Source organism: Pleurodeles waltl, chromosome 2_2, assembly GCF_031143425.1.
Source record: "Pleurodeles waltl isolate 20211129_DDA chromosome 2_2, aPleWal1.hap1.20221129, whole genome shotgun sequence".
NCBI lineage: Eukaryota > Metazoa > Chordata > Amphibia > Caudata > Salamandridae > Pleurodeles > Pleurodeles waltl.
The window spans coordinates 322,280,125-322,300,434 of NC_090439.1; positions in this window are offsets into that span (position 1 = coordinate 322,280,125).

Below are 20,310 nucleotides of genomic sequence, written 5' to 3' on the forward strand. Positions count from 1 at the left end.
GTGTGTAATATTATCAGCTCAGCATATTCGGGCAATGGTGTTTACCAAGGTGCGTGTCCAATTATTCTCTTTATTCTCTGCTGAACTAATCACTTTTGATATTTCATAATAAGCTCTACATGATCCATTTTTGGTAAACATATAGGAACAAATGGGCTTTTAGTATCAGTAGAATGAGGCAGTAGACTACAAATGTAACAGTTGGACTTGTTATAGACCTTCTGAACTGCTCCCAATATTTTAATGAAGGTATTAGTCATATAATTTATTCTCTTAGCCTTCTTGTGGGGTTCTAAAGTTCTAAAGTGATGTTCTGGAGAGGAAACAGTGGTGGGAAGAACCTTATGTATGGGAATGTACCATTCAAGCAATAGAAACGCCACCAATATAAGTAAACAAACAAAAACCAATGCAGCAAATCTTCTGAGATCGCGTCTTTTCTTGTTCATTACCTTTCTCTTCTCTGGGATGTTTTCATACCTAGGCATTTTCCCTATCTACTCTAACAGACAAAAGATATAGGCCCTCATTCTGACCTTGGCGGGCGGCGGAGGCCGCCCGCCAAAGTCCCGCCGTCAGGTTACCGTTCCGCGGTCGAAAGACCGCGGCGGTAATTCTGACTTTCCCGCTGGGCTGGCGGGCGGTCGCCTTCAGACCGCCAGCCAGCCCAGCGGGAAAGAGGCTTCCACGATGAAGCCGGCTCGGAATCGAGCCGGCGGAGTGGAAGCTGTGCGACGGGTGCAGTTGCACCCGTCGCGTATTTCACTGTCTGCCAAGCAGACAGTGAAATACATGTAGGGGCCCTCTTACGGGGGCCCCTGCAATGCCCATGCCAGTGGCATGGGCACTGCAGGGGCCCCCAGGGGCCCCGCGACCCCCCCTACCGCCATCCGGATCTCGGCGGTCCGACCGCCGGGATCTGGATGGCGGTAGGGGGGGTCGGAATCCCCGCGGCGGTGCAGCAAGCTGCGCCGCCGCGGAGGATTCAATGGGGCCGCGGTACACTGGCGGGACCCCGCCAGTGGTGCCGGTCCGACCGCGGCTTTACCGCCGCGGTCGGAATCCCCATTGGAGCACCGCCGGCCTGTCGGCGGTGCTCCCGCGGTCCTCCGCCCTGGCGGTCAAAGACCGCCAGGGTCAGAATGACCACCATAATAATCCCCAGTGTCCTTTACTTCCAAGCCTCACTGGCAAGCTTATGTACTGGTCCAGACGTTGGTGGTCTTGACCACCGGCATAGGGTGCAGTCCCTCCTGGGACAGTTTTTTCCTTTAAGTCTCTTTATAGTTCAACCGTACCCTATTCCTCAAATCTTATCTAGTTCCATATATCTCAGAATCCAAGCGTTCGGGGGAGAAGTGGATTTGTCAGCGTGTTCCTATGGTGTCCTGATTTCACAATTTAAAATCACTTCTCCCTTCCCAAAAGGAACTTGATATGGAATGTGCTCAGTCTTGGTAGCCGGGCAATTGTCTAATACCCACTGGTCATAAGGTAAAGGGCACTTTTTACATGTGATGCATGAATCTAGTTCTTCTTTCCATCAGATTTCACAGCGGTCTGGGTGGCCAGGAGAACTTGCAGGGGCCTCTTCCATGTGGGTTCAAGGATCCTTTTCTTTTGGAAATTCTTTACAAAGATCCAATGTCCTGGCTTGATGGAGTGTCCAGATTCCTCAAGTCTCCTGGACAGTGCCTCATTCACCTGTTCATGGATACAACACAATTGTTTAGTTAAATGCACACAGTAGTCTAAAAACAGTGGGTAATCTATATCAGCAAATTTCTTTGTACTTGGTACACCCCAAACATTAGCGGGTCGCCCCATTATTACCTCGTAAGAAGAGACTTTGTTTTTAGAATGTGGTGTGTTTCTCATGGACAGTAGAGCCATAGGCAGTGCATCTGGCCATTTTAGTTTTGTCTCAGCACATATCTTAGCTAATTTGTTCATTAAGGTACCATCACAGCATTGTACTAAACCTTCTGCTTGCTGATCATAGGCACAATGACATTTCTGTTTTATATGCAACCCCTTACAGACGAGATCCATTATTTGCCCAGTGAAATGACTGCCATTGTCACTCCAAATTGTTTGAGGCAGGCCATATCTGGGAAAGTATTCCTTCATCAAGACCTTGGCAGCACTGGCAGCAGAACAGTCTGTCAGTGGATAGGCCTCCACCCATCAACTGAAGGTACATATTACCACCAGCATATACCTTTTCTTGTTCACTTGTTCCATTTCTACAAGATCCATTTGCAGGACTTTGAATAGTAAGTCCGGTGGTACAAAATTTCCTTTAGGGACAAGAGTGCCTGTTCCTACATTGCACGTTTGGCATATGATGTACCTTTGTACATGAGAACGTGCATATTTTGGTATGTTCTTGCTATGCCATACTTGATCCAATGTATCCATTAATCCTTGAGCACTAATGTGTGCAGGTACATGTGCAGAGGAAACTACGGCATTCACATAAGCATTAGGTAACATTCATCTCCTTTTCTTTGTATTGTCTACCCAACATCCTTCACTATCTAAGGTGGCACAATGTACCACTCAGCAAGTTCCTCCGGAGTAGCTGTGTCCTGAATATCCTTTACACAGTCTATTGTCTGGTTCATCATGCCAACTTCTGGTAACTATCTAGCTGTCCCTGTCACATACATAGTACTGTACTCAGCTTGTGCATTAATTTTCGCTGTCCTATCTGCAAATGCATTTCCTTTTCCCACATCATTCTCAATTTTCTTGTGAGCTGAATATTTTACCACAGCCAATTTCTTAGGTAATGTTAAAGCATTTAGGGGGTCATTCCGACCCTGGCGGTAAAATCCGCCAGGGCCGGGGACCGCGGATGCACCGCCAACAGGCTGGCGGTGCATCCCTGGGCATTCTGACCGCGGCGGTACAGCCGCGGTCAGAAACGGGAAACCGGCGGTGTACCGCCTGTTCCCCGCTGCCCTGGGGAATCCTCCACGGCGGCGCAGCTTGCTGCGCCGCCATGGGGATTCCGACCCCCTTACCGCCATCCTGTTCCTGGCGGTTTTGGCCGCCAGGAACAGGATGGCTGTAAGGGTTGTCGTGGGGCCCCCGTAACAGGGCCACACCAAGATTTTCAGTGTCTGCCAAGCAGACACTGAAAATCGCGACGGGTGCAACTGCACCCGTCGCACCCCTTCCACTCCGCCGGCTCCATTCGGAGCCGGCATCCTCATGGAAGGGGGTTTCCCGCTGGGCTGGCGGGCGGCCTTCTGGCGGTCGCCCGCCAGCCCAGTGGGAAACTCAGAATTACCGCGGCGGTCTTAGTAATTTTACAATAAGTTCACCATGATGTATTTGTGTTCTGTAAGAGGCCGTAAAGCCCCTCTCTCTCCATAATTTACCAAAGGAATGTGCTACACCAAAGGCATATTGGCTGTCAGTGTACACATTAGCTCTCAAGTATTTACTCAATTCACATGCCCGTGTCAAGGCTATCAATTCTGCAGCTTGTGCAAAGTTGTAGGGTATCTTGTTGCTTTCCACTATAGTCTGTAACGTAGTAATAGCATAGGCTGCAACCATGGTCCCATCAGATAATTTCGAGCAGGAACCATCAACATACAATTCGCCATCCCACTCCAATTTCTGTCAGTCAGGTCCACTCTACCTTTGGTCTCTTGTTCTGATGATACAGTCATGCATTTCTTCTGGTAGCACTTCTTCATTAGGTAAAGGTAACATAGTTGCAGGTTTCAAAACCTTACATCTCCATATTGTGATATGCAGGGAAAACAAAGTGAGTTCGTAGCCTGTCAACCCAGCATTTGTCAAATGTTGTGTCTGTGTTTTGTTCAGTAGGACATCTACAGCATGGGGTACCATCACTGTTAATGGATGTCCTAGCACATATCCTTCACTCTGTTTTACTGCTGCTGCCGCTGCTGCTACAGTCTTGAGATAACGTGGCAATGCTGGTGCTACTGGGTCTAAGGTGGAAGAAAAGTAAGCACATGGTCTTTTTTTTGTGTCTGTGTGATTGTGTCAATAATGCAAGACTGCAACCTTCATTTTCATGTACAAATAGCGTAAATGGTTTCTGATAATCGGGGGTGGCTAACACAGGTGCATTACACAAAGCCTTTTTCAATTCATAGAAGGCTCTTTCACTTTCATCATTCCAAGTGGTTGGTACATGTACATCTTTGAGAGTGAGAGTAACCAAAGGTTTCGCTAAGAAGGAATGATTAGGTATCCATGGTCTGCAATATGAGGTAATACCTTTAACATTTTGAATGTCTTTCTGTGTTTGTGGGCGTTGTAAGTTCCAAATTATTGATATTCTGTGTGGGTCTATGTCTTCATCCCTTCCCTTCGACAAGCGGTGTCCTAAGTAGGATACCTCCTGTTGACAATATTGCAACTCGGGTAAAGAAACCTTATGTCCATGCATAGCTAAATGTGACAATAATTGTTGTATGGCATGTTGACATTGTTCAAGTGTGTCAGTTGCAATGAGAAGATCATCAGTTTATTGTAAAAGGGCATTGCCATCTGGTAATTTTAAGTGTCCAATTGGCTTTTCAAAGCCTGTGAAAAAAGTGACTGACTTTCCGTGTACCCCTGGGCAGCTCAACAATACTTGAAACATCTGTTTCTTATGGTGAAGGAGAATAAATATTGACTTTCCTCCACAATTGGTATACTAAAGAAAGCATTCTTTAACTCTATTACAGATAAATATTTGGCAGTGGTGGGAATCATGTTGAACAGTGTAGTGACATCTAGTACAACTGGGAATTGTGGTATTACTATCTTGTTTTAGTGCGCAGGTCAATAACCAATTTATATTCTGTCTGTTGTCCAGTAGAACTTTTCAGATGGCAGGAAGTATGGGACTATTACAGGGACTACCATAACTCTCCTTCACAATACCCTTATCAAGGAGGTCCTGTACTATGGAAAAAAAGTCCTTCCTCAGCTATGGGGATAACTTGAATTGTGGTATGCGGGGTAAGGATGCACATACTTTAACGCGTATCCTTACTGGTTCCATGTTTATGAAACCCACATCGATTTTTCCTGTAGCCCAAAGAGGCAGATTTATATGTGACAACTGCTGGGGTAAATTAGATGTGGAGAGAACAGGGTAACTCTTTCAAATGGAAGGATTAGCAATCGTCACATATACTCCATCAGGGGAACAATAAATATAAGCATGCACTTTCTTTAACAAATCCAACTCTGACACATTTTCGTCACAGTCTTCAGTGAGGATGAATGAATGGGGAAAACGGTAAGGTCCAATAGTAACATTCAAAGGCTTTGATATGGGCTTCGTACAGGCATTCCAGCAAATCCGAGTGAAGTGTTAATAAACGCACAGAGGGGAGCCCCGGGAAGATGGCTGTGGATGGCGGAGGTGCGGGTAGCTCCAGTGTCTTACAAAAAAGGTTGTTCTTCACCACACACCTGCATGTCTACATATGGTCCCTGCTGATCTACTGGAATTGCCAATCTCCCTTCACTCTTTTGTGGCGTTCCTAGTCCATATTGTCAACATGGTGATCTATCATGTATGATATGTCCATGTGTATTGTGTCAAAGTAATTAGTGTGCATCTGTTGTTGAGAATGTGCAGCAAAATCTTGTCTAGATGGTCCACCTCTTCCTCCCTGCCTTCTCCTATTTCCCATTCCTCTCTGCATTCCTTGGCCAGAATTTTGAAGTTCTGGACAAGTGCCTTTCCAATGCCCTTCTTGTTTACAATATATACAGGTATTATATCCTCTGACTTGCATTCCCTGTTGCGCAGGAGTATTTGCTTGTCCTCTGGCAACACACCATGCACGCCCTCTTATAATCTATATCCGTCCTGTACCTTGGGCCTGATTAGGGAAAGCCTGTTGCATTAATGTTTTTGTTTTCAAATCCTTCATTTTCTTATCACAGACCCCTTTCTTGTTTCTGAAAAGTTTTTCATAATATGTGACCAAAACTAGGAGTTCTGATGGGCTCCTAGTTGGCCATGTACTGTCAGTATTTTTAATAGAGTCACAGAGGTCCTTTTGTATGTTATTAATGAATATATCTGCTAACATTTGTTGGCTAGTCTGTGTATTATTGTCTTGTCCACTATGATCACGAAACACTTCAAACCTAGTAAAATAATCAGATATTTTCTGTATACAAGCTATTATTTTGTCCCAATCTACATTGTTTCTAGGTCTGAGTGTTTGAAGGTGTTGTATGATGCGGTCAGGAAAGTCACAAAGGCGCTGAGAAGGGAGGTTGCCAGCCACTGGGGTGGCATCATCCCCTTCCAAGTAGCCGTGTACCTTGCTACATCATCTATGTCCCGTATTTGTCTCCATTTCAAGATTGGTAAAAGTCCTGTGTAGTCCTTTGTTGTATGTCATATTCTGACCGAGAGGGATACATTTTATTTATAGTCATTCTAAATTCCCTGTTTCCCTCTTCAATATTCTGTTCTTTTTTAGCGTCACTATATTCTTTCAATTTCAAGGCTGGCAGTTTTTGTTTTTCTTTTTCATATTCCCTGGCCTCTTTCATGGCCCTTTTTCTAGCATCTTTTTTCCCAAGTCTGATAACTGTCCCACATTGCCTGTCTAACATTTTTCTTAAATAATGTCTGTTGCAAAACTATAATTTATCATTATCATAGGAACCTTTTAATAGCCACTGTCTGTTTCCCGCTTTCTTTGTATATTTGTACCTAATTGGGCCCCAGAGGGTCGGGCCCATGACCTCTGCAGGATTAGGGCAAAAATGTTGGCGCTAATCCTGCACAGTACATCAATAGCGTCAAACATTTTGATGCTTTATCCCCCTATCCTGCACCATGGTGCGATGTATATTAAAAACGGCGCACACAAAGTGGCGGTAGGGGGGTGCTAAGGGGCGTGAGAAAAGTGGTGCTGCATTGGATGCAGCCCCACTTTTCTTAAATTCGGGCCATAGTGACCAAAAAATATTAAACTGTAAACAGGCAAAGGCCAGGCTAAGCCAGGCTACGTGGACGTGTTTTTGTACAGGCACCTTCTCTAACCCTGCCCCCCAGACAAGGAAATTCATTCTGGGCTACTCAAATCATATTCCCTTAAACATTGCCAAACAAATCTCTCTATCATCTCCAATTACTGCAATATGGTGCATCACAACGAATAACTGATAATCCAAAACTCATCATATCACTGCCTTTAAATAGCTGCGCTGGTTACCTACTCCCTGCAGAATAATACTTAAAGCCATGGTGATTGCTCATAGTGCCATCTAGCAAATCTTCCCAGATTTCATGTCTAACACATTTCATGATATACGCCTTGACATTCTCTTGAGTGTGTACATTACCGCCTACTAGCTGTTTCTAAAACCTGTATCGTCGCTGCTGAAGAGACAGAATTTTCTATAGCAGTAGAGCGCATGTGGAATTTTCTCCAACTACCAGTGCCTCATTTGAACCTGTGGTTGCAGGTGGGATCCACCAGCACTTATGTTTTTGGGACTGACACTTTTCCTTTGTTTGACACAGAACAAGAATGAGGAAAACAGAAAGGCAAGGGAAAAGGCAGACGGAAAAAAGTGACAAAGAAACAAAGGGGTGGATAAAAAAGAATCTGAAAGAGCGAGATATATGGACAGAAAGTGACTGATGATGGATGAAAGTTGCTTGGGGTGGAATCTGGTATTCGGCACCCCAACATTCAGTAGCTCCAGCTGTGGGCTTCTGAGCAAAACATTGAACCCTGGCACTTAGGAGCTTATTTACAAGCCCCGTGGTGCAGTGCGGAACAGCAAGTGTCTTGCTGCGCCACCCTGCACCACCGGGAAAGGGCGCAAATGCACCATATCTATAAGATACTGTGCATTTTTGTTCTCTACCCCTCCACTGGTGCACAAATTGCTGCCATGCACCAATGCAGGCACCCTTGCATCCTGGTGCAAGAGTGCCTGCGTTGTGGGGATAAGTGTTTTTGTGCAGGAACAAACACCTTCCTACACAAAAACAATCAATACCGGTGTTTTCCTCTTTCTATTTGTGCTGCAGAATGAAATTGCAGGAAGGAAGAGGAGGAGCAAGTGACTGCTGCAACAAGTGGTAAGTCAGTGCCCCTCACGCATCTCGGTAATGACAGCTACATTTGCTGTGTTTTGTTAAGGCATTAATTTCCTTCCTTTTGTTTTACTACGCCTGATCCCCAATCCTTTTAAAGCTATCCACCTTCCTAAGTTTCTATCTGTGTCCTTTGGCCATTTTTATTAAGGGAAGAAGAAGAGGTGTGTTTGTGCTGCCCTTGCCTAGTGCCTACTGCCCAGCTTTGTCATTCCTAACATACCATTGTATTGCATTTCTGAGCCTTGCCCCAAATTCTCTCTCAACTCCTTCTTATGTTTCCTCCCTGTATGTCATCTCTAAAACTGGGCTATATTGTACCTTCCATTATCCATACAACTTTTCCATAGCCCAACCTAAACATAGCCCTAGCCTGGTCTAAAATATCAACCATATTAAACACTCATGTGTTCCATAAACCATGAATATTTATTCAATTGGTAATGTGGTGGGAAGGGTGCGGTGTGGGCAGTAGGCCTTGGTTTGGGAGTCAAGAGTACGGAAAGAGTAGGGCCAATATAATTATTGTTTTATGCTTTTTGCTGTCCAAAAATCATGTTGTCCCGCCAGGTTAGCTCTATTAATGTTGCATAATGTTGCAACATAAATTGTGCTGCATAAATTTAAAGCACCAACTTTTTTGATGGCAATGTATTTAACTTTGTAGTCTACTTATTTTTAAAACACATATATATATTTTAAATATTTTTATTGGTGTTTGAAGTGTGACAATAGCCATGATGTTAGAGAGCATTGTTACAGTTGTGTCATCTTGTGCATACACAATATATAGTATTCATAACTGTTCCTATACACATGGCTTAGTTCTTTACTTCCATATAGACCTAGTTTGCCCAAGTTCTGGTCATCGTGTTCTACGGCAGTGTATGAAACCTTTACCAAGTTTCTCTATTACAGGATACCGTGCCCTCGGGAGGGGCCCGTTTGTTGTCCAGAGCACACCCATGCCATCTCAAACCACACAGAAAGAGAATATAGACTTTATGTTACTAAGGTATAACTTTACATACTAATTGCCTGTGTCCTCGCGTTGTGCAATCTCCAGCGATACCGCAACGATATTTGAGTAGTAGCAGCTTGTCTGTCGCTGCTGGGTTGGTAGCCCTAAGTTTTATCTCGGAAGTACCAGCAACCTCTGATGGACCACTTTGGTGTTAATGATAGGGACTTATCCTAGGCCCTCCTCAGCTTCTTACTCTTTCATAATTTCCACCCAGAGATGTGCTTTAGGTTGGCGTCAGAGCCCCTGTGATTTCTCTCTCCTTAAAGTCCTCTCCTCCACCCCAGCCCAGCGTGTGACTTTGTGTACCCATGTTGTAAGCCGGGGTCCCTCAGGCATATTCCAGGTTATCGCTATCCAATGCCGAGTCAACACTAGGGACAGATCTATGAACCTGTTCCCTACTTTTTTAGGAGGTTTCCTGACCTGGAGGCTCAATAAGCAGAACTCTAGGGTCACAGGTAGGGACCTATCTAGGGCGAGGTTAAGGCACGCTATTACCCCAGCCCAGTAGACTCCCAGGGTAGGGCACCCCCAAACCACATGTCCGAAGTCTGCGTCCTGAGCTCGACATCTAGGGCAGGCCTGTGGTTCCCCGCCATAGATGGACTGGAGCCTATGCGTGGTAAGATATGTCCTGTGTATGAGAGTGAACTAAATTATTTAAGGCGAGTGTTCCATGAGACGTGAGATGCAGATGCAATTACCCATCCCCACTCAATCTCCATCAGTTCCCTGCTCGCATCCGCCTCCCATCGAGCCTTCAGGGAATGTAGTGGCCTACTCGTCATTCCATTTAGTGCATTGTACAGCCAGGTCACCAAGCGGGGTCCTCCAAAATCCAGCCAATAGTTTATCTGCGCTTTGTCCGGCCCATCCCAATACACCTCTGATTATCCATGGGCTTTCAGCCACCGCGCCAGCCACTGCAGCTGTGCTGCCACATAGTAGAGCTCAAAGTCTGGGATCCCCAGGCCCCCCGCTTCCAGGCATAGGCGGAGGGTGTTCAATCCAACCCAATGGCACCTGCCATTCCATATTAGGTCTCTGAGGAGGGTGTCTAATGCTCTTAACCAATGTACCGGAACAGGTACCAGCACATTAACAAAGAAATAAAGAAGACGTGGGAGCATAATCATCTTGGACAGTGGAATGCGCACCATGAAGGGCAAGTTAAGGGAGAGCCAAAAACCAACCCCAGATCTAAGGGATCGTATTGCTTTGCCCAGATTGCCCTCCCGCAAATCAACTATGTTGTGGTAGATTTGAATCCCAAGATATTTGAATGTACTAGGGGCCCATTTAACATCGGTCGGGCAGTTGCAGGGTGGGGCGCTGCCAGCAACTACCGGAAACACACATGTGTTCCCTCGGTTAAGGCGTAACCCTGAGCAGGTCCTAAAACTTTCCAGTGTCACAAGTGCCCAGAGCAAGTCTCTCTCTCTATTTCTTAAGTAAATCAACAAGTCATCAGAGTACAACAATCTGATATGTCCTGTTCCTCCCAGACATATCCCTCTACCACACCCCTCTTTTCTGCACCACTCAATAGCCAAGGCAAAGAGCAATGGGTTGAGAGGACACCCCTGCCTGGAATCTCTATGGATGTCATACTCGTCCAAGAGCTGCCGCCCAGTTCTACTGACACTACTACTGCGTCTGAGTCCTTCTGGTGAGGGGAACCGTAAAATACTGGGTACAGTCTACAGAGATTTTGTGAGGTGTTTCTGGTGGGCATGAACCTGCATTGGTCATCATGGATCAGTTTCTATACATATGGCAGGAGCCTGGTGGCTAGGACCTTGCTCAGAATTTTAAAATCAGTACTGAGCATGGAGAGGGGCCGGAAGTCTTTTACTCCTGCATGTCGATCAGTACTTTTAGGGAGGGGTACCACCAGCGCCTCCCTCAGCGTCACAGGGAGAAGGCCCCAGCCACAGGCTCCTGCATACATTGCTACCAGCCTTGTGGCTCAGATACCTACTGTCAATTTGTAAAACTCTGGAGGAAGGCCATCCGTCCCAGGAGTCTTACCAGCCGTCAAGTCCCTGATTGCCAACTTCACTTCATCTTCCGTCACCTCTGCACCCAGTAGTGCTGCAGTCTCCTCAATGAGGGTTCTCAGCTGCATTCCTGCCAACAGTTCATCTAATGTGTCCGGCAGCGGAGTTTCTGGGTGGGCATACAGCACTAAGTAATAATCATGGAACGCTGCATTTATACTGAGGGGTTCATGTACCAAGGGATCATCAGGCAGTGTAATCCCAGTAATCGGGGTCCCTGCTGTGTGGGGGCGAACCAACCAGGCCAGTAACCATCCAGTCCTACCTTCCTCCTCCTGTACCCTGCGCACATACCCTCATGATCATGACACCTACGCTTCCCAAGGGCCACTGCGTATTCCTCCCAAACTTCCTACAACCGGCGGAGAGCCTCAGGGCCACGCCCCTGCTCATTGTCCAAGGCAGGCAATCGATCTTCGAGATGTATGAGGTCTCTCTCCTAAACTCGCCTAATGCCCGCTGTCTGGCCCATACAGTGGCCTCTCACCATCACCTTGAGGGCCTCCCATTCCATCTCCCTCTGTGTTGCTGAGCCCTCATTACAGGAACAGAACTCCGCCACCTTCGCAGACAGCGCTTCTGTAAAACTGGCATCTTCCAGGGTAGTCGGCTGTAGGTGCTAAGTCGTGATAGGGGGTTGGGGCTCTACCACTTGCATTTCTAGCAGAAGCGTGCTGTGGTCCGAGAATGTGTGGCCTAGATACTCTGAGTGCCTTATCTGTCCACTGATAGGCCCACTGCACACAAACCTATCAATTCTGGTATGTACCTGGTGGATATGGGAATAATAGGAGTAGTTCTGATGTATTGGGTGCTGTGCTCGCCACACATCCTCCAAGGCCCAGCGAGACAGCCAGCCCCGCAGCAGTCCTAATTGACATAGCTCCTTGCACCAGTGGGGAAGAGCGGTCAAGGTCTGTGTCCAGGACCCCATTAAAGTCCCCCCCCATGAGGTATGTCCCCGCTGGGAACTCAGCCATGTGTGCAGACAGGGTATGGAGATAGGCCACCTGGTCATAATTAGGGGCGTATACCGACCCCAGCACAATGGGTCTACCATGCAGGCACCCTCAGACTAAGACAATTCGCCCTTCATCGTTTGCTACCACCCTCGTTGCTTCCAAAGGCACCCCCTGCCCTAATCCAGATCAGACATATGCAGAATAAGTGGTCCCACACAGTTACCCTCTCCAACGCCGGTGGAGATGCTCGGCTTCTGTCTACGTGAGGTGTGTCTCCTGCAACATAGCAATATGTACCTCACAGTGTTTTAAATATGACAGAATTTTATGCTGTTTGCCCGTAGATCCCAACCCTCAAACATTCCAGGCAATCACATTAAGTGCAGTCAACGGTACTGGTATTATATGATATTATTCGGTCATCTTCGGAGGCCATAACCCCTAGCAACCCCATTACTTTTGCAACATTCTGTATATCAATAGACACAGTCTCACTGGAGATCTCTGAGGACAAAACAATTCAACAAAACCCCAACTCCCCTCCCAAGGACAGTCCAGCAATGCCTGGCCTCCCAAACAGAACACAATAACCATGATGAGTGTCATACGTTACCTTCTCTACAAAGACGAAGAGGCTGGAAGAAGAGGGGGGTGAGGCAAATGTTGGGACATCATTTCTTAGTCTGGTCCATTCTCCTATAACCCCGAATAGTCTGCAGAATCAGTGGCAGCTTCAGGCAGTTCAGTGGGGCCCATATAAATGATATTGTCAGATGATTGAGGCGTTATGTTGTCACGTAAGCTCTCATTATTCTAATGAGACTACTGGATTTAAGCAGCAGAATCACCTGCGTTGTGGGAGACTGAGTCTAACCCACTGCAGGTGACACCTGTTGGCCCAATCCAGGTTTCTGGTTCCGGCTAACTAGCAGTGCCTCATCTCTACCCAAGAGCAGGGATGATTGGGCAGCGGAGCGCATGACACAATTGACTCCCCAGGGAAATTGTGTCACTCAGATCACATCCGTTTCTCTCAGTTACATTAGTCTCACACATACAAGAATGAGCAGAGGCAGTATATGTTTCAATAAGGTTTTAATGAAGCAACTGCATCTCAGATAATAAAGCATGTGCTGCAATAACCAGGACATTGTAGCATGACAGTATTAAAATTGTGACAACAAAAGTGAAACATAAAAATAATGCTACCATGATGTCACTAGAGTCAAAGGACTAATTCCTACCTAGGCAATATAAGAGCTCAGCATGTTAAGCTCTAGTGCTGCCCTTCAGGTTCCCCTGGGAAGACATCATCCCCCATACCTGATCAAAGGCCTGAAGCCTGCATAAGCAGCTGTAGGGAAGCGTTCAGCAATCAGCATACAGTTGTGGTCATCTGGCTAGAATCTCTCTCTAGTGTGTATGGGACAGGGAAGTGTTTTTATAATAAAACAGCTTATGTTCTGAGAAAATGTCCCTACGTAAGGATGTGTATGTTTCTATGAATACCAGAGACAACGCGTTACCACGTTTACCGACAACCTATCTTACTGGAGCCTTGAGAGAAGCACAGAGTGAAAGAAATGTCTTGTTTGAGAACGTAGTGCTGGCTTTGGCAAAGAACAGCTAGATAGAGAGAAATAAAACACGACCGCAAATGTGGCTATTGTTAAAATAATAAACAAAGCTGAATAAAATATATCTAGGTCACAGCGGCAGACCTAGTGTGCTAAAATAACATGCATGGAGCTATAACTAAAATGGCTACTCAACAATGTGGGGGGAGATCTTCTGGTGTGCTTGTTCGTGAATCGGAGTCTGACAGGTGGATGTCTGAATCATGGTCTTCGTCTTTTCAGGCCCCCACCCCATCTGAAAGTTCAGGTTCTGTTAAGGAGCCAGCTGCTTGAAGCACCCGCTTCTTCCCTTTCCCTGCTCGGGTGGGTGAAGGTTTGGTGACCCGGGGTTGTCGAGCCCGGCTCCGGGATCTCCTCCTTCTCTTTCAGCGCTGGGTAGCCGTAGCAATTTCCTTTTCTTTTGGGGACCCATCCGTGCCCGATCTGTAGCATTCCAGCCAAGCCCATGCTTCCATGGGATCTTGGCAGAAGTGCGCGGTTCCATTCACCATGAGTTTCAGCAAGGATGGAAAGAGTGGTCCATATGTTATCCCTTCTTCTCTGAGCGCTCTCTTTACTGCCGTATAATTGGCCTTCCTGGCTTGTACAGCCGCTGTAAAGTCTGGGAATTGACTTGCTTGTCCTCTTTTAACTTTGAAAGGCCCAGCCACGCGGAAGGGACACTGCCCAGTTCATAGGTCTCAGGGCCCTCTTTGCCATAGGGCACACTCCAAGGCCCCACTCGAATCATGCACTAATCCGGAGAGAACACTGCAGGGGCATCAGTTGTCAAATAGGCAGGCACCTGAGGGGGGGCACCTCAGCCAGATGCGGGAACAAGGCCACTGGTTCTGGAGTGGGCAACATTTCCATTGCTCTTTGTCCTGGGGAGTGCAAGGCCACAGTCTCTCAAGTGAGTATCTTGCCCACTGGTTCTGGAGGGGGCAACATGCCCCTTGCTCTTTGTCATGGGGAGTGCAATGCCACAGTTTCTCAAGTGGGTGTCTTACCCACTGGTTCCAGAGGAGGCAACATGCTCATTGCTCTTTGTCCTAGAGAGTGCAAGGCCACAGCCTCTCAAGTGGGTGTCTTGCCCACTCGGTCCGGAGGGGGAACATGCCCTATGTTTTGTCCTGGGGAGTGCAAGGCCACAGTTTATCAAGTGGGTGTCTTGCCCACAGGTTCTGGAGGGGGCAACATGCCCATTGCTCTTTGTCCTGGGGAGTGTAAGGCCACAGTCTCTCAAGTGGGTGTCTTGCCCACTGGTTCTGGTGGGGGCAGGCTGCCCAGCAGCCCTTGGAGACTGGACGATATGGCGTCCACCGGGGGTGACGCTGCACTGTGGTGGTGGTTGTGGGAGGCTCCTGCTCAGCCCATGCACCCACCGATGGCTGCACTGTGGTGGTGGTTGTGGGAGGGTCCTGCTCAGCCCCTACACCCTCCGATGGCTGCACTGTGGTAGTGGTTGTGATAGGCTCCTGCTCAGCCACTGCACTTTCTGATGGCTGCACAACCACGGCTGTCGGTCGGGCCCTGTGACATTTGCTGGTAGTGGCTGTGTTTGGCTGTCAGCTTCCACTGGCGTAGATTGCCTCCTCTCCTCCTGCTCACGGGTTGAGGATCCCTTACCATTCCTGGCATTTGTGGATGGACTCTTCCCCCCTCTGCCTGTTGGTACAGGCTCCTTCTCCTTCTCTGCAGCTGGTGCAGGTTCCTTCCCCTTCTTTGCAGGTGCTGCACACTCCTTCCCCTACTTTTCAGCTGGTGCAGGCTCCTTCCCCGTCTTAGCAGCTGGCAAAGGCTCCTTCCCCTTCTTTGCAGCAGCAGCAGGCTCCTTCCCCTTCAGTATTGTTGACCTGGAATCCTTTCCCCCACGAGTAGGTGGTGCTACCACTGGGCCCGGGGACTGTTTGGCTGAGGTGCGTGGCTAGGTCCTTGATACCTTGCTTATATGTGCTGGATGGGGGTATGGATAGGGAAGAGGTCAATCTGGGAAAGGAAAAGCTTTTTAGGGATATTGGGGCAGAAAGAGGGAGGAGTAATGGGAGTGGAGGATGAGGGAGTGGTTGTTGGTGTTTGTCTGCTGGATTTGGGTGCAGGTGCATGGGCTGTATGCTGTTGTGAGGTGGATGGCTGTTGGGTGTCTGAGTGCTTGTGTTTGTGTACTTTAGGAGGGGGGACAGACACGGTGGGAGAGGACAAGAGGACGTGGGCATGGATGTTGTGGAGGTGTCTGCCAGTGAGGTGTGTGTTCTGCTTGGTGTGGTGATGATGCTGGTAGTGGATATTGATGTAGTGTGTGCAGGTGTGAGTCTAGATGCAACTGGGTGGGAGGCAGAGGACGAAGAGGAGGGGGAGACAGTGAAGATAGTGGATGTTGTTGTGTCTGCAGCTGAATGGTGTTTGTGTGAGTGCCTGTGGGATGAAGTGTGGTGCTTGTGTTTGCCTGTGACACTCTTGGGTGTTGTCTTGTGTGCATGCTCATCTGGCTGTGTGCTTGGGATGGGTTGGGGTTGAGGAGAATTGAACTGGGAAATGAAAGTTGGAGGTGAGACTTTTCAAACAGGGACAATGGCTGCCATCAGAGAGGAGGCCAGAGCCTGAATCGATTTCTGTTGGGCTGTCAATCCACTGTGAATGCCCTCCAGGAATGCACTTGATTGCTGCATCTGGGCTGCCAGCCCCTGGATGGCATTCACAATGGTTGTTTGCCCTACAGAGATGGATCTCAGGAGGTCAATAGCCTCCTCACTCAGGGCAGCAGGGCTCACTGTGGAAGAGCCTGAGGTGCTGGGGGTGAAGAAAATGCCCACACTCCTGGGTCTGTGGGCACAAGCAACTCGCTGAGGGGCTACTGGGAGGGCGGTGCTGGTAAGGGGGTGGTGGCTGTACCTGCAGCTGTGGTGATCACAGAGGTGCCCGCCGCCACTAGGGAGCTCCCATTGGAGGAGGTATCAGAGTCTGTATTGTCCCCTCCAGTCTCCGCCGTGGTGCTCCCCTCACCCTCCATCCCGTTTGCGTCACCATTGGCACACACAAAGCCCAGCCCACAACATGTACACTGCCAAGAGGACTTCCACCCACCCTCTTACATGAGGCCTTCACACACAACTCCAAGCATTCATGCAACATGCATCGTGCACAAGGTGTACTCACCTGTTGGTCTGGAGGCCCATACATCAGTCCATACTGGGGTAGGATCCCATCCAACATTCGCTCCAACTCCTCCGGTGTGAAGGTTGGAGCCCTTTCCCCGGTCACACAGGCCAGGGTAGGTTCCAGACACAGGTCAAAGCAGCACATGCAGTGTAGGTCAGGAAACAAGTGAGGAATCAGATAAAAAATGGCGGTCACGTCCGCGGCGGTGCATACCATCACCTCGGGCGTAGACCACCATTGGCCACTGTACCCCATAGGGCCCAATATTAACCAATGAGGAATTGCACAGCGGTTCATGACCGCTTACTGCCACGACGCACAACGCCAGCAGCATTACCTCACTTGCACCTGGTCGCCATTTCAGGGTGGTGAACAGGCCCATCGATTATTGATGCGTCACAGGATCAATAGGCACATACTTCACACATTACACTGTCCCATAACATGTTTGCACATTGTGGGCTGCTGTTGTGGCTCCATTGATCAGTTTGTTATGTCCCTGAGATACCTACTGCTGCCAATGAATAGGAGATGGAGACATACCCCCGTGTACAGACCCCGGGTGGACTTGGCTACACTGGAGGACAGGCACATAATACTCACCTATAAACTGTACACGGCCACAATCACAGAGCTGTGTGCCCAATTGGAGCCTGACCTGATATCTGCTGTCCGTCACCCCACCGGGATCCCCCCTCTTGTGCAAGTGCTATCAGTTCTTCATTTCCTGGCAACTGGTTCTTTCCAAGTGACAGTGGGCTTGGCAGCAGTATTGTCACAGCCAATGTTCTCAAACGTGCTAACAAGAGTGCTGTTTACCCTGATAAAACACATGTGCAGCTACATTGAATTCCCCCAGGTTGAGGATTTGGCTGCTGTAAAGAACGGATTCTATGCAATGGGACATATCCCCAATATAATTGGTGCGATTAATGAAACACATATTGCATTTGTGCCCCCCTGCCAGAGTGAACAGGTGTTCAGGACTCGTAAGCGTTTCCACTCCATGAATGTGCAGATGATTTGCTTGGAGGACCAGTACATCTCCGACGTCAATGCTAAGTATCCTGGGTCAGTGCATGATGCCTTTGTCCTGAGGAATAGCAGCATCCCAAATGTTATGTCCCAACTACAGAGGCACAGGGTGTGTCTAATAGGTGAGCCATAGTTCCCACCCAGTATATGTTGGTGTATGCCTATGTTGTTAGCCATTTAGGATAGTGTGTGGCTAAATGTTGTTCCTCAATATTTGCAGGTGACTCTGGTTATCCAAACCTATTATGGCTGCTGTCCCATGTGAGGAATGCCAGGACAAGGGCAGAAGAACGTCATAATAAGGCCCCTGGGTGAACCAGAAGGATCAGTGAAAGGACCTTTGGCCTCCTAAAGGCCAGACTCAGGTGTCTCCATCTAATAGGTGGATCCCTGTGCTACTCACCCAAGAAGGTCTGCCAGATAGTAGTGGCATGCTGCATGTTGCACAACCTGGCTCTCAGACGGCATGTACCTTTTCTGCAGGAGGAGGAGACTGGAGATACCCCTGTGTGAGCAGTGGACCCTGAGGACAGTGAGGATGAGGAGGCAGAGGATGAAGATGTGGACAACAGAACATCTGTGATACGTCAGTACTTCCAATGACACACAGGTGAGAGTGCAATGTTACATTTCTATGACTATTGTTGTATTCTGTGTGGCATTGACATGCTGGCATTACCCACTTCTTTGCTCACTTACTGTTACCTCTAGATATTCATTTTTCCAGATGTTGGTGATATGACACATTCTCCTGATGTGATCATTTTAGCTAGCTGCAGGTCATGAATGCTATGCTCTTTCTATGTACAGTTTGTTTGCTATGGTTGTAGCTGATTCAATCAATACAAATTTGCAATACATGAAATACTAGTAGTCAATTTTTATCCAAGGGTGTTTATGGTGTGACACTGCCTCCCTCATAATGTCTATATTACAAAACCACAGATGGTAACCCTATATAACCCAGAGGGGCTGGGTAGGAATTATCAAAAAACTACAATGCCCACTCGGGAACACATATCTTATTCTAAATATGCAGCATAATAAAAACAGATTGAAAAACACATCATTTATTATTATACAAAAGTTTAAATCACATACAAAATTACAACCCCCCCCATCAAAACCTTAAAATCCAGAGGAGAGAAGAAAGTGCTAAGAAATAAAGTGCACGTGATTCTGAAAGAAAAAGGACAGAAAAATCCATCCAATAAAAACATAAATTCACAGAGAAAGAGTCTGCTGTTTCAACTTTTATATCATTGAATCATTGAGATAAAAGCAGAGTTAATGAATCCTCATTGAAGTCCTCCCTTCATTCTAAAAGTAAGACTACATCCAGGCTCAAAATATTATCGTTGATGTTTTGACCCATCCAATTTTTGGGCTAAATCTGAGCTCACATACGGGTCTTCATCAGGACCACAATGATAGGAGTGCTGATTGCAATTCCATTATCGCAGTCTTCTTCTTATGTGATTTTAACTTTTGTATAATAATAAATAATGTGTTTTTCAATCTGTTTTTATTATCCCTCATAATGTTGGCCATGTCTGCCAGCACCCCTGCTATGGAGATGAGGGTGTTGTTGATGCCCTGCAAGTCCTCCCTGATCCCCTGATACTGTCCCTCTGCTGTTGTCTCGGATCTTGCCCATCATGTCCTGGGAATGTTGGTAGGCTCCCAGGATCTCAGAGAGTGCCTCCTGGAGAGTCGGTTCCCTGTCCCTGTCCTCCCCCTGGCACACAGCAGTCCTCCCAGTGTCCCTGTTGGCCTGTGCCCCTGTCCCCTGAATGGTGTGCCCACTGCCACTGACCCCAGGTCCCTGATTGTCTTGGGGGCGAGGTGTGGCCTGGGGTCACTGTACAGGTAGGCACACTGCTGACTGACGTGTCCTCGGGACAGAGGTGTGGGTACGATGGGTGGGTGCTGTGGTGTTGGTTTCTGATGGGGAGGCTCTGTGGGAGTGTGTGTAAAGAAATGGCTCCCTGTTGCAGTTACCCCCCACTTTTTGCCTGATACTGATCCTGACTTGACTGAGAAGTGTGCTGGGACCCTGCTAACCAGGCCCCAGCACCAGTGTTCTTTCACCTAAAATGTACCATTGTCTCCACAATTGGCACAACCCTAGCACCCAGGTAAATCCCTTGTAACTGGTACCCCTGGTACCAAGGGCCCTGATGCCAGGGAAGGTCTCTAATGGCTGCAGCATGTCTTATGCCACCCTAGGGACCCCTCACTCAGCACAGACACACTGCTTGCCAGCTTGTGTGTGCTGGTGGGGAGAAAATGACTAAGTCGACATGGCACTCCCCTCAGGGTGCCATGCCAACCT